Here is a 19,176-nt window from a genome sequence, read left to right on the forward strand (position 1 = left end):
TTAGTTTCTCTAATGCAACAGAATTGCAAGTTCCATGGACTTCCATTGGAAGATCCTCATCAGTTTTTAGTTGAATTCTTGCAAATCTGTGACACAGTCAAGACTAATGGGGTTGACCCTGAGGTCTACAGACTTATGCTATTCCCTTTTGCTGTAAGAGACAGAGCTAGGACATGGTTGGACTCTCAACCTAAAGAAAGCCTGGACTCTTGGGAAAAGCTAGTCAATGCCTTCTTGGCAAAGTTCTTTCCACCTCAAAAATTGAGTAAGCTTAGAGTGGAAGTCCAAACCTTCAGACAGAAGGAAGGAGAATCCCTCTATGAAGCTTGGGAAAGATACAAACAATTAATCAGAAAGTGCCCTTCTGATATGCTTTCTAAATGGAGCATCATAGGTATTTTCTATGATGGTCTCTCTGAACTATCCAAAATGTCTTTGGATAGCTCTGCTGGAGGATCTCTTCATCTGAAGAAGACGCCTACAGAAGCTCAAGAGCTAATTGAAATGGTTGCAAATAACCAATTCATGTACACTTCTGAAAGAAATCCTGTGAACAATGGGACTAGTCAGAAGAAAGGAGTTCTTGAGATTGACACTCTGAATGCCATATTGGCTCAGAACAAAATATTGACTCAACAAGTCAATATGATTTCTCAAAGTCTGTCTGGAATGCAAAATGCACCAAGCAGTACTAAGGAGGCTTCATCTGAGGAAGAAGCTTATGATCCTGAGAACCCTTCAATGGAAGAGGTGAATTACATGGGAGAACCCTATGGAAACACCTATAACCCTTCATGGAGAAATCATCCAAATCTCTCATGGAAGGATCAACAGAGACCTCAACAAGGTTTCAACAATAATAATGGTGGAAGAAACAGGTTTAGCAATAGCAAGCCTTTTCCATCATCTTCTCAGCAACAGACAGAGAGTTCTAAGCAGAATAACTCTGACTTAGCAACCATAGTCTCTGATCTAATCAAAACCACTCAAAGTTTCATGACTGAAACAAGGTCTTCCATTAGAAATTTGGAGGGACAAGTGGGTCAGCTGAGTAAGAAAATTACTGAACTCCCTCCTAGTACTCTTCCAAGCAATACAGAAGAAAATCCAAAAGGAGAGTGCAAGGCCATCAACATGGCCGAATTTTGGGAGGAAGGAGAGGCAGTGAACGCCACTGAGGAAGACCTCAATGGACGTCCACTGGCCTCCAATGAGTTCCCCAATGAGGAACCATGGGAATCTGAGGCTCAAAATGAGACCATAGAGATTCCATTGGACTTACTTCTGCCATTCATGAGCTCTGATGAGTATTCTTCCTCTGAAGAGGATGAGTATGTCACTGAAGAGCAAGTTGCTAAATACCTTGGAGCTATCATGAAGCTAAATGACAAGTTATTTGGAAATGAGACTTGGGAGGATGAACCTCCTTTGCTCACCAAAGAACTGGATGACTTGTCTAGGCAGAAACTGCCTCAAAAGAGACAGGATCCTGGGAAGTTTTCAATACCTTGTACCATAGGCACCATGACCTTCAAGAAGGCCTTGTGTGACTTAGGGTCAAGTGTAAACCTCATGCCTCTCTCTGTAATGGAGAAGTTAGGGATCTCTGAGGTGCAAGCTGCAAAAATCTCACTAGAGATGGCAGACAATTCAAGAAAACAAGCCTATGGACTTGTAGAGGATGTTCTGGTTAAAGTTGAAGACCATTACATCCCTACTGATTTCATAGTCCTAGAGATTGGAAAGTGCATGGATGAATCCATCATCCTTGGCAGACCCTTCCTAGCCACAGCAAGGGCTGTGATTGATGTTGATAGAGGAGAATTGATCGTTCAAGTGAATGAAGAATCCTTGGTGTTTAAGGCTCAAGGATATCCCTCTGTCATCATGGAGAGGAAGCATGAAGAGCTTCTCTCAAAACAGAGCCAAACAGAGCCCCCACAGTCAAACTCTAAGTTTGGTGTTGGGAGGCCACAATCAAACTCTAAGTTTGGTGTTGAACCCCCACATTCAAACTCTAAGTTTGGTGTTGGGAGGTTCCAACATGGCTCTGAGCATTTCTGAGGCTCCATGAGAGCCCACTGTCAAGCTACTAACATTAAAGAAGCGCTTGTTGGGAGGCAACCCAATGTTATATTTTGACTATTTTCTTTTGTTATTTTATGTTTTTTGTAGGATGATGATCATGAGAAGTCACAAAATCAATGAAAAAAAGCAAAAACAGAATGAAAAACAGGAAGAAAAACAGCACACCCTGGAGGACGCACCTACTGGCGTTTAAACGCCAGTAAGGTTAGCAGATGGGCGTTTAACGCCCAGTCTGGCACCATTCTGGGCGTTTAACGCCAGAAAGGGGCACCAGACTGGCGTTAAACGCCAGAAAAGGGCAAGAAGCTGGCGTTAAACGCCAGAAATGGGCACCAGCCCAGCGTTTAACGCCAAAAATGGCTAAAAACGCAATTTTGCTTGCCATTTGGTGCAGGGATGACTTTTCCTTGACACCTCAGGATCTGTGGACCCCACAGGATCCCTACCTACCCCACCACTCTCTCTCTCTTCTTCACCCATTCACCAATCACCTCAACACCTTTTCCCCAAAAACCCTTCACCTATCAAATCCCTTCTTTCTCTTCACCACTCACATCCATCCTTCACAAAACCCCACCTACCTCACCATTCAAATTCAAACCACTTTCCCACCCAAACCCTCCCATACATGACCGAACCCTCATCCTTCCCCCCACTCCTATATAAACCCATCTTCACTCCTTCATTTTCACATAACCTAAACAACACTTCCCCCCTTTGGCCGAACACAAAGACATTCCCTTCTTCCTCATTTCTTCTTCTTCTACTCTCTTCTTTCTTCTTTTGCTCGAGGACGAGCAAACCTTTTAAGTTTGGTATGGTAAAAGCATTGCTTTTTGTTTTTCCATAACCATTTATGGCATCCAAGGCCGGAGAAACCTCTAGAAAGAGGAAAGGGAAGGCAAAAGCTTCTACCTCCGAGTCATGGGAGATGGAGAGATTTATCTCAAGGGTGCATCAAGACCACTTCTATGAAGTTGTGGCCTTGAAGAAGGTGATCCCCGAGATCCCTTTCAAACTCAAAAAGGGTCAACTTTGATCAATGGTTGGACCAAGTCCTCATAAACATTTGTGAAGAGGGCGCTCAATGGAAGAGAAAACTCAAGAGGGAAGCCGGTTCAACTGAGAAGGCATGACCTCAAGCCCATCACTAAGAAAAGGATGGAGCAAGCATGAGGAAATTCCTCCTCATAAAATCCCTGAGATACCTCAAGGGATGCACTTTCCTCCACAAAACTATTGGGAGTAAATCAACACCTCCCTAGGAGAATTGAGTCCAACATGGGACAACTAAGGGTGGAGCATCAAGAACACTCCATCATCCTCCATGAAATTAGAGAAGATCAAAGAATCATGAGAGAGGAGCAACAAAGACAAGGAAGAGACATTGAGGAGCTCAAGCACTCCATAGGATCTTCAAGAGGAAGAAAGAGCCGCCATCACTAAGGTGGACCCGTTCTTTAATTTCCTTGTTCTTTATTTTCCTGTTTTTCGAATTTTAGTGCTTATGTTTGTCTATGTTTGTGTCTTGTGATCATTAGTGTCTATGCCTTAAAGTTATGAATGTCCTATGAATCCATCACCTCTCTTAAATGAAAAATGTTCTTAATTGAAAAAGAAAAGAATTGCATGAATTTTGAATTTTATAACAGTTTGATTATTTTGATGTGGTGGCAATACTTTTGTTTTCTGAATGTATGCTTAAACAGTGCATATGTCTTTTGAATTTGTGGTTCATGAATGTTGGCTCTTGAAAGAATGATGAAAAAGGAGACATTTACTGAGGATCTGAAAAATCAATAAAATGATTCTTGAAGCAAGAAAAAGTAGTGATTCAAAAAAAAAATTTCGAAAAAAAAAGAAGAAAAAGAAAGAAATAAAGTTGTGATCCAAGGCAAAAAGAGTGTGCTTAAGAACCCTGGACACCTCTAATTGGGGACTCTAGCAAAGCTGAGTCACAATCTGAAAAGGTTCACCCAATTATGTGTCTGTGGCATGTATGTATCCGGTGGTAATACTGGAAGACAGAGTGCTTTGGGCCACGGCCAAGACTCAATAAGTAGCTATGTTCAAGAATCATCATACTCAACTAGGAGAATCAATAACACTATCTGGATTCTGAGTTCCTAAAGAAGCCAACCATTCTGAATTTCAAAGGATAGAGTGAGATGCCAAAACTGTTCAGAGGCAAAAAGCTAATAGCCCCGCTCATCTAATTGATACTGATCTTCATAGATGTTTTTGGAATTCATTGCATATTCTCTTCTTTTTATCTTAATTGATTTTCAGTTGCTTGAGGACAAGCAACAATTTAAGTTTGGTGTTGTGATGAGCGGCTAATTTGTATGCTTTTTGGCATTGTTTTTAGTATGTTTTTAGTATGATCTAGTTAGTTTTTAGTATATTTTTATTAGTTTTTAGTTAAAATTCACTTTTCTGGACTTTACTATGAGTTTGTGTGTTTTTCTGTGATTTCAGGTATTTTCTGGCTGAAATTGAGGGACCTGAGCAAAAATCTGATTCAGAGACTAAAAAGGACTGCAGATGCTGTTGGATTCTGACCTTTCTGCACTCGAAGTGGATTTTCTGGGGCTACAGAAGCCCAATTGGCGCGCTCTTAACGGCGTTGGAAAGTAGACATCCTGGGCTTTCCAGCAATATATGATAGTCCATATTTTGCCCAAGATTTGATGGCCCAAACCGGCGTTCAAAGTTACCCTCAGGAATTCCAGCGTTAAACGCCGGAACTGGCACAAGAATGGGAGTTAAACGCCCAAACTGGCACCAAAGCTGGCGTTTAACTCTAAGAGGAGTCTCTACACGAAAATGCTTCAATGCTCATCCCAAGCACACACCAAGTGGGCCCGGAAGTGGATTTTTATGTCATTTACTCATCTCTGTACACCCTAGGCTACTAGTTCTCTATAAGTAGGACCTTTTACTATTGTATTGAGATATCTGGGTAGTTATCTTTGTTCTGATGCTATCTTAGATCATTGGGAGGCTGGCCATTCGGCCATGCCTAGACCTTGTTCTTATGTATTTTCAACGGTGGAGTTTCTACACACCATAGATTAAGGTGTGGAGCTCTGCTGTACCTCGAGTATTAATGCAATTACTATTGTTCTTCTATTCAATTCCGCTTGTTCTTATTCTAAGATATCACTTGTTCTTCAACTTGATGAATGTGATGATCCGTGACACTCATCATCATTCTCACCTATGAACGTGTGACTGACAACCACCTCCGTTCTACCTTCGATTGGGTGAATATCTCTTGGATTCTTTAACCGGAATCTTCGTGGTATAGGCTAGAACTGATGGCGGCATTCAAGAGAATCCGGAAGGTCTAACCTTGTCTGTGGTATTCTGAGTAGGATTCAATGATTGAATGACTGTGACGTGCTTCAAACTCCTGAGGGCGGGGCGTTAGTGACAGACGCAAAAGAATCACTAGATTCTATTCCGGCCTGATCGAGAACCGACAGATGGATAGCCGTGCCGTGACAGGGTGCGTTGAACATTTTCACTGAGAGGATGGGAGGTAGCCACTGACAACGGTGAAACCCTTGCTTAAGCTTGCCATGGAAAGGAGTAGGAAGAATTGGATGAAGACAGCAGGAAAGCAGAGAGACGGAAGGGACAAGCATCTTCATACGCTTATCTGAAATTCCTACCAATGAATTACATAAGTATCTCTATCTTTATCTTTATATTTTATTCGTTTATCACCATACCCATTTGAGTTTGCCTGACTAAGATTTACAAGGTGACCATAGCTTGCTTCATACCAACAATCTCTGTGGGATCGACCCTTACTCGCGTAAGGTTTATTACTTGGACGACCCAGTACACTTGCTGGTTAGTTGTGCGAAGTTGTGTTTATGCCATGGTATTGAACACCAAGTTTTTGGATTCATTACCGGGGATTATTTGATTTATGAAAAGTATTGATCACAATTTCGCATACCAGTTAACGTGGCTCTTAACGTGGTAGTAATGCCATCTTCCAACGTTAGTGACAAAAGTGAGTGTCACTAACGTTGGCTCATCAATCCTCAACTCCACGTTAACTCTCACGTTAGTGGTCTTAACGTGACCACTAACGTAGGCAATGCTAGTTGATCCAACGTTAGTGACAAAGGTGAGTGTCACTAACGTTGGCGTTGTTCTTCTCTTCTATGTTAGAGTTCACGTTAACTTAGTTAACGTGACTCTTAACGTAGCTCATTGCCAAGTCTTGGAACGTTAGTGGTGTTCACGTTTACCACTAACGTTGGAGTAGAACGTTAGTGGTGTTCACGTTTTCCACTAACGTTGGAGTTCCCTTTTGTCTCCACGTTAACTACCATGTTAACTTAGTTAACGTGGCAAGTAACGTGAGCTATTGACGGCTTCGCAGGCGTTATTGGTGATCACTTTTCTCATTAACGTTGCAAGCTATTTGCCATTCCACGTTAGTGTTCACGTTAACTAGATTAACCTGAATGCTAACGTGGTTCTTCCTTGCTTCCTTTGCCCTGAAATCAAGCAAATAAAGTACATCAAAGCTCTAGCCAAAGTCATGAGATTATGCATCATCAATTTATCATGCAATTCTAGCAAAATCCTCATGAAATCATATGAAATTCACAATAGTTGCTTGAATCAAGGTGTAAGTGTATTTTCATCCAAAACTTGCCGTATTCACTAAGAAAATGCATGAAACTACCCTAAAACAGTAAAGAAAAGGTCAGTGAAACTGGCCTAGATGCCCTGGCATCATTGATCTTTGATGGTAATGTCAAAAGAGATTAATTATGAATAAAAAACAACACTCTCCTATTTAAATGGAGACTAATAAGAACGATCTTAAAAAATCTTGAATTTACTAAACATAGGAGTAGTATATACCAAATGTCATCCTAGAATATTATGCATGACAACAAAATTATGGAAATGAAGTTGTATTTTGAATATTTGAAATTGTAATTCTACTATTCTAGTAACAAAAGTAAATTAAACTTAAAATATTAATATGACTTATTTATTTCACTTTTAGAATACTTTTAAAGTTTAATAAATGCATGCATTTGAGTTGATTAATATTTTATGGCTTGATTATCTTTATTAAAGCTTGATTGGTTAAATTTTGATAATTTATTATTATTATTGGTAACTGAATGAAATTTATAAAGGGTTAAAGAAGGATTAATATATATGATAATAAAATTATTTAGTAACAATGCTTGAAGCCTCTTGGTGGATTGATTAGGACTTGGACATGTTTGTTGCCCTAATTTGTGAAAAGTTAATAACTTAAAGATAATTAAAGATAACAAATTAATGATATTTATGTTGTGAAATTTTTTGGTATTTAAAAGTTGAAAAGGGTTGAGAGAGATTTGGTTTGGATGAAATTCTTGAAGGGTGAAAAAAATCAAATTTTAGGAGAGGTTCTGTCAAAATTTTTTTAAGAGTTTGGATGAAATTAAATAATAAGAATAATAAAAACTAGTGCTATTTTCATAAAGATTAGAGACTTTGTCTTGATGTTTAATTTGATTACTTCAAAATAAAGAATTATGTTTTGAGGAGTTTTAGTGAATTTAAAGTAATAAAAGTTGATTGGTGAATTAACTTATTTGATTTGATTAACAATGAAAAATGATAAATAATTTATTAAAGTTAACTTAAAAAAGGTTTAAAAGTTAATTATTTATCAACTTAAGAGTTTGGAAATAGGAAATGTGAGTATGAGGTTTTAATGATATTAAAACTAGGAGTTGAGAGAAAAAACAGATATTTAAAAAATATGATGACAAAATTGTGATCTCCTTTGAGGTAAGTGTTAAGTACATTTAACGATATTCTAAATTGAGCTTGAGGATCATGGAATTTTGGTTTATTAACCATAAAGTGAATAATTGAACAATGATTTGATGAGATTGAATGAGGAAATATAATACGTTTTGAGTTCATTTGATATTGGTTATAAATTATTATGTCGTATCTAACTTAGTTTACAACATTAACCATGAGCATAGGGTATTGTATTCAACGCCTCATACCCGCAAGCCGTATGTAACGGCCTAAGCCTAACCTAGTGAACATTAAAATGTGTGGAGTAGGAAGTGGAGTTATGTTGATAGTTATGATGAGAATTATATTTGTTATGAGACTGATTATGAGAAATGAGAAATGATGCGAGCCTTACGACAAAGTGAGGGTGATATGAGTCTTATGATAAGAACTGTGATTAAGTTGAGATTTATGCAATAGCTTATGATTTATGATGATGATTACATTGATAATACAATTGGTAATGCTTATGATTTCTTATTATGAATATGGGTTTGGTTGATGATGATTATGATAGGTGATGGTATAAACAAAGACGATAGTTTTCTCTCGTTTGGGTGATTATGATTGAGAGGTGATTATTGATTAACAAAGATGTGAGTTTTGTCCCAATTGCATCACTAATAAGACATTTGCACCTGACAAGAATGGTTGTTTTGTCTAAGACCGTCAAAATGGGCTAAACTTATCGAGCCAGTCCATTTATCCATTTAAATGAAGGGACTTTGCCTTTAAAATTAAGCCCATTAAAATTTTGGGTTAAATGGGCTGAGCCCGATTAACCCGAAAGAAATAATGGGTTAAATGGGCTAGTCCATGGGCTAAACGGGCAGTCCGTTTAATTTTTTATATACTTTTTTAAAAATTGCACTTTTGGCCAATATTTCTCCTAATCCGAGTTAAAAATCCAACTCATCAACTAAAAAAAATACTATTTGTTTAAAATTTTTTACCTAAAAGTAATATTTTTTGCCAAAATATTTTCAAAAAGTAAGATAAAAGGGTAAACAGCTCATCCCGTTTAACCCATCGGTTGGCGATAAACGGTCCAGGTTAAAAAATTATGACCCATGAATATAGCGGGTTTAAACGGGCCAACCTGTTTAATCCACATACTTAAATGGTTCGAGCCTAAATGGGCTGGGCTAGTCTATTTGACAGTCCTAGTTTTGTCCCGCTTGCTCAGTGTTGCGGTAGAGATGTGGAGATGGTGGTTTTGTCCCATCCACATTCTCTCTAATCGTAAAGAGTGGCTGAGCACTCTCCCTCTAAGGGCTGGCTTGTGATAAGTGCGGGATATTCCTCTTCAAGATGTACGACAAAAAGAGTATATTCAGGTTAGCTATCAGATGTGTTGGGCCTAGCAACGTAATCGACATGTGACCTCATTACTAGTAGGATAGACATGCATAATATACATTTCTTTGAATTGTTTGGGTGTGCACTTTATTGTTGTGTTGTGCTTATATGTTTTATCTAATTATGTGCTTTGTGTTTTGTGCTTATATGTGCTTGATTTTGTGTGATTGAATTGTTTGATTTGATTGTATTTGCTGGTGTACGGAGGTGATGGAGGTTGAGGCAGATTGAATTCAGAATTGTCCTTGGACTCTAGTTTATGTGTTGAATGTATAGGAAGGAGAGTTGGTAGTCTATTAGGTAGAAAATCTTTAGTTGTGTCTATGACCCCTAAAGAAAATACTTAAAGATTTATTTCACTTTTTCGAATTATATATGACTAAGAAACATTTGGATATGCAATTGTATATAAGTAAAAATGATTTGAAAATAAAGTAATAAAAATCACAAGCTTTTATAAAGACAAACTTTCTTGAGATGGGCGTTGACCATGTGTGTTTATTTCTATTAATTTGTGGCATTCTCTTTTTCTATTGAAGATCGTGTGGTTTGATTCTCAACTCCTATATCCAATATTTTTTAAAGGATGAACAGGAAGAAGATCTTTTTGAGCTTGGATATGTAGATGCCTTGTGGATTCAGATTTGTTTTCTTAGATGTTTCCCTCGTATTTGTTATTGTCACGTTTTTTAAAAGAGGGATAGGATCATAGGAGTTGTAATTATATAATATATGTTTGTATATTACTGGTTTAAACACTTCTTGTAAATAAAGAATATTATGTTGATGTGATAGTATTTTTTAGGGTTCTAAAAATCAAATTAGACCGGTCAGTCTAATCGGTTTAACCGTGAAATGGATGTCTTTGTGGTTCGGTTTACTTTGGAAAACCGTCAGTCACAAAATTGCTTGAGAACCACTAAACCAATCGATTGGACCGAACCGAAATCTGGCCGAATTTTCCAAAACTCGGCCTGTTTTTCAGAAACGGCGTTGTTTTGCATTCAGTGTGCATGCCTTGTGCCCTACCTCTTCTCCAAACTCCTCTGTTCCTACCTTCAGAGTGTAGAAATCTCAACTCAACCAAAGAAAAAGTGAAAACCCTAGCCTCCCCCACCGCTGAATGGAGTGAGCTATTGCCGCCGTTCGTCGTAGTCCGGGACTTTTCTCTTCGTCCTGTTGGCGTTCTCCAATTCCAACCCCTGTTTGCTCTCACCAGCCGCAAGCACGCAACATCTTTCTTGAGTTGAGAGTCCGTCATCCTCGTCTGCTCACCGTCATCTCGTCGCCTTTGTTCGTCGTGTTCAACTGCTCTTTGTCGTCCTACTCTCCATTGCACTCAACCGCTCTCGAGGTCAATGACAGTGCTCACTTATTCTTCATTTTTTTATTCTCTGGTTAGCAATCATTAAATGATTATTGAATGTTGTGTTTTTGTTGAATGATTATTTGATTATTAATTAGCTCTGGCTCAAATGAAGCTTTCCTCCTAAAAAGAAATCCTGGATGATAGTAGCCTCCCCCACCGCCGCAAGGGGTGAGACTCACTGCCGCCGTCCGTAGCACTCAGGCACCACGTCTTCGTCTGGTAGTGGCGCTCGAAGTCTCCAACCCACTAATCAGAATGAAGGTTTAGGATTCTGCTAGTGCTACTCATATTGGCTTCTTCGGTTTTTTTTCTAATTTTTCGTTCTTGGTTCTTTGTTCTTCAGTTAGGATTCTTTGTTCTTGATTCTACTTCTGCTAGTGCTACTCATGTTAAATTGCTGAATGATTAACTTTGTTCACCACTGTTGTGCTATATTGTACTCTATTATTTTTTGTTTGTGTTGTGCTGAAAAGAATTGTGCTAAACGTTTGAACTTTGATAATTCTTGTTAATCTTTAAAAAAGTTTGTTAATGTATGTTGAAATTATGCTAAAATCTTGTTAAAATTGTGATAAGTTTGCTGTTAAAATCTTGTTAATATTGTTAATCTTTGTCGAAATTATGCTGAAGTATGAGCTTTGATTTGTTCAATATAATCATACTTTTGACAAGGAAGGAATAAATTAGTTAATTCAATAATGACTATTTCGATGAGTTTAATAGTGATATAAGTAAAAACTAAGTGTGAAATTGTTAATACTTGAAGAGGTTAAAAGTTTTTGAAGATTTTAATGATTGATGATAAGCTTTTATGTTATTTTATATTTAGATATTTTTTTGTTATTTGACTTTTAAAATTGTATTTTGATAAGATTATAAGACTTTGGTTGATGTAGTATTTTGAATTTAAATGATATTTTAAAATTTAAATTAGACTATAATTATATTTTAATATGTTTATTTATATTTTATTTATTATTTTATTATAAAACAATTTTTTCTGTTAAACCATAATTGGATCAGTTGGATCGATTAGATCAATAAACCAATAAACCGATAATTAAAACGGCTTGATGATCAATCCGATTTTCAAAACCTTGGTATTTATTCATATTTGAATGTACGTATAAAAAATTGCCTTCTATTTTAAACTTTGTATTTAAAAGCTCCTATAATATGTAAATAAGTAATACACGTAATACTTTTGCCATTAGCAATATCATGACTTAAGCATGTAATGAGTGGATAATTTATACGCTTTTTGACATTGTTTTTAGATAGTTTTTAGTATAATCTAGCTATTTTTAGGAATGTTTTCATTAGTTTTTATGCTAAATTCACATTTCTGGACTTTACTATGAGTTTGTGTGTTTTTCTGTGATTTCAGGTATTTTCTAGCTGAAATTGAGAGACCTGAGCAAAACTCTGATAAAAGGCTGACAAAGGACTGCTGATGCTGTTGGATTCTGACCTCCCTGCACTCGAAATGGATTTTCTGGAGTTACAGAACTCCAAATAGCACGCTCTCAATTGCGTTGAAAAGTAGACATCCAGAGCTTTCCAGAAATATATAATAGTTCATACTTTATTCATGATTAGATGACGTAAATTGGTGCTCAACGCCAGTTCCATGCTGCATTCTGGAGTCAAACGCCAGAAACACGTCACAAACCAGAGTTGAATGCCAAAAACACGTTACAACTTGGCGTTCAACTCCAAAAGAAGCCTCTGCACGTGTAAAGCTTGAGCTCAGCCCAAGCACACACCAAGTGGGCCGCGGAAGTGGATTTCTGCATCAATTACTTACTTCTGTAAATCCTAGTAGCTAGTCTAGTATAAATAGGACATTTTATTATTGTATTAGAAGTCTGGAATCCTGGATTGTATTTTTGATCCTGTGATCACGTTTTGGGAGCTGGCCATTCGGCCATGCCTGAACCTTCATCACTTATGTATTTTCAACGGTGGAGTTTCTACACACTATAGATTAAGGGTGTGGAGCTCTACTGTACCTCGAGTTTTAATGCAATTACTACTATCTTTTATTCAAATTCAATCTTATTTCTGTTCTAAGATACTACTCGTACTTCAACCTGATGGATGTGATGATCCGTGATACTCATCATCATCTGTCCCTATGAACGCATGCTTGACAATCACTTCCGTTCTACAAGCGAAAGCTAAAGTGTGTATCTCTTGGATTCCTGATACATGATGCATGGTTGCCCTCGCCTGACAACCGAGCCTTCCATTCCGTGAGATAAGAGTTTTCGTGGTATAAGCTAGAATTGATGGCGGCATTCATGAGAATCTAGAAAGTCTAAACCTTCTCTGTGGTATTCCGAGTAGGATTCCAGGATTGAATGACTGTGACGAGCTTCAAACTCGTGATTGTTGGGCGTGATGACAAACGCAAAAGAATCAAGGAATTCTATTCCAACATGATCGAGAATCGACAGATGATTAGCCGTGCCGTGACAGAGCATTTGGACCTTTTTCACTAAGAGGATGGGATGTATCCATTGACAACGGTGATGCCCTACATACAGATTGCCATGGAAAGGAGTAAGAAGGATTGGATGAAGGCAGTAGGAAAGCAGAGATTCAGAAGGAGCACAACATCTTCATACGCCTATCTAAAATTCCCATTGATGATCTACATAAGTATTTCTATCTTTATTTTCTGTTTATTTATTATTATTATTCGAAAACTCTATAACCATTTATTACCCGCCTGACTGAGATTTACAAGATGACCATAGCTTGCTTCATACCAACAATCTCCGTGGGATAGACCCTTACTCACGTAAGGTTTATTACTTGGACGACCCAGTAAACTTGCTGGTTAGTTGTGCGAGGTTGTGAAGAAAGTGCTGAGTTAGTAAATGCGCACACCAAGTTGAATGCCATTATAAGAGATCACAATTTCATGCACCAAATTTTTGGCGCCGTTGCCGGGGGTTGTTCGATTATGGACAACTAACAGTTCATCTTGTTGCTCAGATTAGGTAATTTTCTTTTTTATTTTCTTTTCAAAAAATTTTCAAAAATATTTTTCAAAATTTTCCCTTTGTTTTTGAAAAATCCTTCAGAGTTTTTAAGAATGAATTCTAGAGTTTCAAAATGGTATGTTGAAGCTTGGCTGGCCATCAAGCTTTAGACTAACCTGGTATGATTCCTGGGATTTTGATTAAGGACTTTGAATTCATTACTTCCTTTTTCCTATATGTTTTCAAAAAAAAAAATCCAAAAAGAATAATAAAATCATAAAAATAAAAAATATTTTGTGTTTCTTGTTTGAGTCTTGAGTCAACCTTTAAGTTTGGTATCAATTGCATTTTTCTAAAAATTTATGCATTTTTCGAAAATCCATGCATGGTGTTCTTCATGATCTTCAAGTTGTTTTTAGTAAGTCTTCTTATTTGATCTTGATGTTTTCTTGTTTTGTATCTTTTGTTGTTTTTCATGTGCATTTTTGCATTCATAGTGTCTAAACATTAAAGATTTCTAAGTTTGGTGTCTTGCATGTTTTCTTTGCATCAAAAAATTTTTTTTTTCAAAAGTATGTTCTTGATATTCATCATGATCTTCAAAGTGTTCTTGGTGTTCATCTTGACATTCAAAGTGTTCTTGCATGCATCATTGGTTTTGATCCAAAATTTTCATGTTTTGGGTCATTTTTGTGTTTTTCTCTCTCATCATTAAAAATTCAAAAAAAAAAATATCTTTTCCTTTTTTCTCTCAAAAATTCGAAATTTTGAGTTGACTTAGTCAAAAATTTTTAAAATTAGTTGTTTCTTGTAAGTCAAGTCAAATTTTCAATTTTAAAAATCTTATCTTTTTCAAAACTTTTTCAAAAATCAAATCTTTTTCATTTTTCTAATTAATTTTCAAAAATTCTTTAAAATATTTTTCAAAAATCTTTTTCTTAATTTTATCTTTATTTTCGAAAATTATGCTAACAATTAATGTGATTGATTTAAAAATTTAAGTTTGTTACTTTCTTGTTAAGAAAGGTTCAATCTTTAAATTCTAGAATCATATCTTTTAGTTCCTTGTTAGTCAAGTAATTAATTTTAATTTTAAAAATTAAATCTTTCCAACCATATCTTTTTAATCATATCTTTTTCAAAATTTTATCTTTTTCAAAAATTTGATTTCAAAATATCTTCTTATCTTCTTATCTTCTTATCTTTTCAAATTTGATTTTCAAATATTTTTCAAACTAACCAATTAACTTTTGTTTATTTTTTATCTTTTTCAAAACCACCTAACTACTTTTTCCTCTCTAATTTTCGAAAATTTCTTCCTCTTTTTCAAAAATTCTTTTTAATTAATTAATTATTTCAAATTTTAATTTTAATTTTATTTCCCCTTTAATTTTCGAAAATCATTAACTCCTCTTCAAAAATTGTTTTCGAAAACTTCTCTCTCTCATCTTATTCTATTTATTTATTCATTTACTAATACTTCTCTTCATCTCCAATTTCTGTCCCTATCCTCACCCTTGTGTTTGGATTATTCATTCTTCTTCACTCTTATTCCCTTTCTTCTTCTACTAACATAAAGGAATCTCTATACTGTGACATAGAGGATTCCTCTTCCTTTTCTGTTCTCTTCTTTCTCATATGAGCAGGAATAAGGAAAAAGGAATTCTTGTTGAAGTTGATCCTGAACATGAAAGGACTCTGAAGAGAAAACTAAGAGAAGCTAAATTACAACAATCCAGAGACAACCTTACTGAAATTTTCGAACAAGAAAAGGATATGGCAGCCGAATCCAACAACAATAATGCAAGGAGGATGCTTGGTGATTACACTACACCTACTTCCAAGTTTGATGGAAGAAGCATCTCAATTCCTGCCATTGGAACAAACAATTTTGAGCTGAAACCTCAACTAGTTGCTCTAATACAATAAAACTGCAAGTTTCATGGACTTCTATCAGAAGATCCCTACTAGTTTTTAACTGAGTTCTTGCAGATCTGTGAAACTGTTAAGACTAATGGAGTAGATCCTGAAGTCTACAGGCTCATGCTTTTCCCTTTTGCTGTAAGAAACAGAGCTAGAACATGGTTAGACTCACAACCTAAGGATAGCCTGGACTCTTGGGATAAGCTGGTCACGACCTTCTTGGTTAAGTTCTTTCCTCCTCAAAAGCTGAGCAAGCTTAGAGTGGATGTTCAGACCTTCAAGCAAAAACATGGTGAATCCCTCTATGAAGCTTGGGAAAGATACAAGCAGATGACCAAAAAGTGTCCTTCTGACATGTTTTTAGAATGGACCATGATAGATATATTCTATTATGGTCTGTCTGAGTTCTCTAAGATGTCACTGGACCACTCTGCAGGTAGATCCGTTCACCTAAAGAAAACGCCTACAAAAGCTCAAGAACTTATTGAAATGGTTGCAAATAACCAATTCATGTACACTTCTGAGAGGAATTCCGTGAATAATGGGATGCCTCAGAGGAAGGGAGTTCTTGAAATTGATGCTCTGAATGCCATATTGGCTCAGAACAAAATGTTGACTCAGCAAGTCAACATGATTTCTCAAAGTCTAAATGGATGGCAAAATGCATCCAACAGTACTAAAGAGGCATCTTCTGAAGAAAGCTCATGATCCTGAAAACCCTGCAATGGCAGAGGTAAATTACATGGGTGAACCTTATGGAAACACCTATAATTTTTCATGGAGAAATCATCCAAATCTCTCATGGAAGGATCAACAAAAGCCTCAACAAGGCTTTAATAATGGTGGAAGAAACAGGTTTAGCAATGGCAAGCCTTTTCCATCATCTTCTCAGCAACAGACAGAGAATTCTGAGCAAAGCACCTCTAACTTAGCAAATATAGTCTCTGATCTGTCTAAGGCCACTTTAAGTTTCATGAGTAAAACAAGGTCCTCCATCAGAAATTTGGAGGCACAAGTGGGCCAGCTGAGTAAGAAAGTCACTGAAACTCCTCCTAGTACTCTCCCAAGCAATACTGAAGAGAATCCAAAAAGAGAGTGCAAGGCCATTGATATAATCAAAATGGCTGAACCTAGAGAGGAAGGCGAGGACATGAATCCCAATGAGAAAGACCTCATGGGACGTCTCTCAAGCAAGAAGGAGTTCCTTATTGAGGACTTAAAGGACTCTGAAGGTCATATAGAGACCATAGAGATCCCATTAAACCTCCTTCTTCCATTCATGAGCTCTGAAAACTATTCTTCCTCTGAAGAGGATGAAGATGTAACTGGAGAGCAAGTTGCTCAATATCTAGGAGCTATCATGAAGCTGAATGCCAAGTTATTTGGTAATGAGACTTGGGAAGGTGAACCTCCCTTGCTCATTGGTGAACTAAATACATGGGTTCAGCAAACTTTACCTCAAAAGAAACAAGATCCTGGTAATTTCTTAATACCCTGTACCATAGGCACCATGACCTTTGAGAAAGCTCTGTGCGACCTAGGGTCAGGTATAAATCTTATGCCACTCTCTGTAATGGAGAAGCTGGAGATCATTGAGGTGCAGCCTGCCATATTTTTATTGCAAATGGCAGACAAGTCAATAAGACAAGGTTATGGATTGGTAGAGGACGTGTTGGTAAAGGTTGAAGGCCTTTACATCCCTGCTGATCTCATAATCTTAGACACTAGGAAGGAGGAGGATGAATGCATCATCCTTGGAAGACCTTTCCTAGCCACAGCAGGAGCTGTGATAGATGTTAACAGAGGAGAATTAGTCCTTCAATTGAATGGGGACTACCTTGTGTTTAAGACTCAAAGGTGTTCTTCTGTATACATGGAGAGGAAGCATGAAAAGCTTCTCTCAGTACAGAGTCAAACAAAACCCCCACAATCAAACTCTAAGTTTGGTATTGAGAGGCCACAGCCAAACTCTAAGTTTGGTGTTGAATCCCCACATCCAAACTCTAAGTTTGGTGTTGGGAGTCTACAACATTGACCTGATCACCTATGTGGCTCCATGAGAGCCCACTGTCAAGCTATTAACATTAAAAAAGTGCTTATTGGGAGGTAACCCAATTTTTATTTATCTAATTTTATTTTTCTTTTATTTTTCTTTAATGTTTTATTAGGTTCATGATCATGTGGAGTCACGAAAAAAAATACTAAAATTAAAAACAGAATCAAAAACAGCAGAAGAAAAATCACACCCTGGAGGAAGGACTTACTGGCGTTTAAACGCCAGTAAGGAGCATCTGGCTGGCGTTCAACGCCAGAACAGAGCATGGATCTCGCGCTGAACACCAGAAACATGCAGCAATCTGGCGTTTAAACACCAGGATTGCACACTGAGGAAAGCTAGCGTTCAACGCCAGAAACATGCTGCAGATGGGCGTTGAACACCCAGAACAAGCTTAGAGCTAGCGTTTATCGCCAGAAACAAGCACCAATCTGGCGTTAAACGGTAGGATTGCATGCAGAGGGCATTTTACATGCCTCATTGGTGCAAGGATGAAAATCCTTGACACCTCAAGATCTGTGGACCCCACAGGATCCCCACCTACCTCAACTCACCTTCTCTCTTCTTCACCAATCACCTCAATCTCTCTTCTCCATCACCTCTTCACCACTCACATCCATCCATCTCTTCCCCACCCAATCCTACCCATATGGCCGAAACATACACATCTCTCCCTCTCCTCCATATCTTCTTCTCCTTCCATTCTTTCTTCTTTGCTCGAGGGCGAGCAACATTCTAAGTTTGATATGGTAAAAGCATAGCTTTTTTGTTTTTCCATAACCATTGATGGCACCTAAGGCCAGAGAAACCTCAAAAAAAAGAGAAAAGATAAATTAAGGGTGGATAAATTATTAGAGAAGATTTGAGTTACAACTATTGGGAACAACTCAACACTTCTCTAGAAGATTTGAGTTACAATATGGATCAATTAAGGGTGGAATATCAAGAGCACTCCATCATTCTCCATGAAATTAGAGAAGATCAAATAGCAATGAGGGAGGAGCAACAAAGGCAAGGAAGAAACATAGAAGAACTTAAGGACATCATTGGTTCTTCAAGAAGAAAGCGCCACCATCACTAAGGTGGACTCATTCCTTGTTCTTATTTTTTCTATTTTTTGGTTTTTATGCTATATGTGTGTTTATGTTTTGTGTCTCTACCTCATGATCATTAGTATTGAGTAACTATGTCTTAAGGCTATGAATAATTCCATAAATCCTTCACCTCTCTTAAATGAAAAATGTTTCTGATTCAAAAGAACAAGAAGTACATGAATTTCGAAATTATCCTTGAATTTAGTTTAATTATATTGATGTGGTGACAATACTTTTTGTTTTCTGAATGAATGCTTGAACAGTGCATAATTTTGATCTTATTGTTTATGAATGTTAAAATTGTTGGCTCTTGAAAGAATGATGAACAAAGAGAATGTTATTGACAATCTGAAAAATCATGAAAATTGATTCTTGAAGCAAGAAAAAGCAGTGAAAAAGCAAAAGCTTGCGAAAAAAAATGGCAAAAAAAATTAGAAAGAAAAAGAAAAAAGCAAG

The 19,176-nt window shown here is 37.0% G+C and overlaps 1 non-coding gene across 1 annotated transcript; it reads right to left on the reverse strand.

The window, feature by feature from the left end:
• Nucleotides 1-267: 267 nt before the first annotated feature.
• On the reverse strand, nt 268-375 carry LOC112793696 (small nucleolar RNA R71). The gene has a single exon (XR_003198397.1). It is a non-coding gene; the product is annotated as a small nucleolar RNA R71 (small nucleolar RNA).
• Nucleotides 376-19,176: the final 18,801 nt, after the last annotated feature.

Source organism: Arachis hypogaea, chromosome 3 (assembly GCF_003086295.3).
Source record: "Arachis hypogaea cultivar Tifrunner chromosome 3, arahy.Tifrunner.gnm2.J5K5, whole genome shotgun sequence".
NCBI classification, from domain to species: Eukaryota; Viridiplantae; Streptophyta; class Magnoliopsida; order Fabales; family Fabaceae; genus Arachis; species Arachis hypogaea.